This window comes from Penaeus vannamei, chromosome 43 (genome assembly GCF_042767895.1).
Source record: "Penaeus vannamei isolate JL-2024 chromosome 43, ASM4276789v1, whole genome shotgun sequence".
Taxonomy (NCBI): domain Eukaryota; kingdom Metazoa; phylum Arthropoda; class Malacostraca; order Decapoda; family Penaeidae; genus Penaeus; species Penaeus vannamei.
In genome coordinates, this window is record NC_091591.1 from 12,841,605 (window position 1) to 12,844,104 (window position 2,500).

Here is a 2,500-nt window from a genome sequence, read left to right on the forward strand (position 1 = left end):
GATGTGAGCCATGCGGTCAAAGAGCAATCGGCCAAACACTCCCGCGTCCCGACCGCCGGTGCCTATTAGGACGTTTGCAGGGAGTTATCATAGTATTGTTGACCCTCATGGCTGCGGTGCATTGCAGTTCTCCTTTGAAGGAGGTCCGAATTGAGAATTGAGAATCCCAATCGGCCGGGACTGCCGCAGGGGTCCCATAGCGAGATATCCAAGTGGTGAGGAACGCCTTCTTCAGGCCACCTGGTCGATCATAGGACGCAGCTGTAACTGCTGTAACTGTGCTGGGTTACAGCAGACAGCTGTAACTGTCTGCTGGGAGTTACAGCAGACAGCTGTAACTGTCTGCTGGGAGTTACAGCAGACAGCTGTAACTGTCTGCTGGGAGAGACCCGACTATGTCGATGTGTATATGCTCGAAATGGCCATCTGGTATCAGGAACAGCTGTGGGGGAGACTTGTGTGCTGGGAAACCTTGCTGCACTGACACTCGAGGCTGCTGCACACACACACACACACACACACACACACACACACACACACACACACACACACACACACACACACACACACACACACACACACACACACATATATGTATATATATATATATATATATATATATATATATATATATATATATATATATATATATATATATATATATATATATATATATAGTGTGTGTGTGTGTGTGTGTGCGTGTGTGTGTGTTTTGGTTTCCTGCGTGCAGTTGAGATTTCTCAGCCTTGAGTTAATTCATCAATTATTTGCGATATTACATTTGAAGTGACTAGATTATTAGAATGTATATTTCATAGGACTCATTAATATGCTCAGGTATAGTTTATTATATTTTACCATTCTAGGCAATTAGCATTACCACAGTTTCATATCATATCATAATAATGGCTGTTCCTTATTAATTTTGGAGAGGATGCGTGATTTAATACCATCAGATGAAATAATCATAGAGCTCTTTGTACTCCGCGTTGCATGATATGAAATATATAGTGCATTACATATTAACATTATTATTAAAATTCTCAGTTGTGGCGTTCATATAGTATGTAATTATTTTTTTTCTGCAGTCCTGCCTTGTCTATGGTGTGTTTTGTGGTCTTATTTTTCTTAGTTATTCTTGTTTGTTTGGGCTGTATATTTTAGTCATAATTCTTAACGTAACATGTGTGTTTGTTGTATGTATAGTTCTTTTTTTTTTAGGTATGCGTGAGATGTTAATGAGAAATTATTTCCTTTCAGTCATCGGAACATCCAAATCTCTTCCTTCTATATATTTGTATACCTTATTCATTTGTTGATTTTTTTTCTACTTCATATCTACTTCATAGGTACTGTTAGGCATTTATCATAACACCAGAATTCTGGAGTAACAGTATCTCCCCCCCCCCAAAAAAAAAAAAATAATAATAATAATAAATAAAACATTTATGTGGTTAGAACTGCGAACTCCCGTGTAGCATGGGCGTAATAAAACATAATTTGCATAAAGGACACAACAGCAAGATGCGCTCTTCTCAGCCTTTAGACAGAGTAATATTTACAGAGTACACCGAGCAAGAGGCAGAGGCGGAGACACTGCTCTTAAGATATTTTGAGAGAATATACCGTATAAGTTCTGGCTCGATGTGGCTACGGGAACGGAGGGGAGGGGGGGGGGTGCGCTACCCAGGCATAGCATGAAAGGAAATTGACTTTAAGAAGCTTTTGTGTAATGAACATTCTCTCTCTCTCTCTCTCTCTCTCTCTCTATCTATCTATCTATCTATCTTTCTGACACACTTTGGCCCCCTCCTTTCCTCCCCCCCCTTTCTCTCTCTCTCTCTCTCTTGCACTGACTCTCTTTCTCTTGCACTCTCTTGAGCTTAAGCAGGGCGGCCGTGGTGTAAGCACACAGCTCAGGTCCAGAGAGCTTCGTGGTGATTAGATGTTCTGTAAATTACTAAAGAGTGCACCAGTGCACTCCTCCTCTTGTATTACTCCTGTAGGTTTGCTGGGTTTGCTCAGTCGATGTTGACAGTGTCCTAGCCTCTGGAATGACGGATTGTGATGGTTTTGTCATTGCGTTTGATGACTGGGAAAGGTCCCTCGTGAGGTGGGCAGATGGGTGGCTTGATGGGACGTCTGAAGATTAGGGAGTAGGTAAATGTCCCGCTGTCCTGAGGGTCAAAGAGCTATCGGCCAAACACTCTCGCATCCTGACCGCCAGTGCCTATTAGGACGTCTGCAGGGAGTTATCATAGTATTGTTGACCCTCATGGCTGCGGTGCATTGCAGTTCTCCTTTGAAGGAGGTCCGAATTGAGAATTGAGAACCCCAATCGGCCGGGACTGCCGCAGGGGTCCTATAGCGAGATATCCAAGTGGTGAGGAAAGCCTTCTTCAGGCCACCTGGTCGATCATAGGACGCAGCTGTAACTGCTGTAACTGTCTGCTGGGAGTTACAGCAGACAGCTGTAACTGTCTGCTGGGAGAGACCCGAA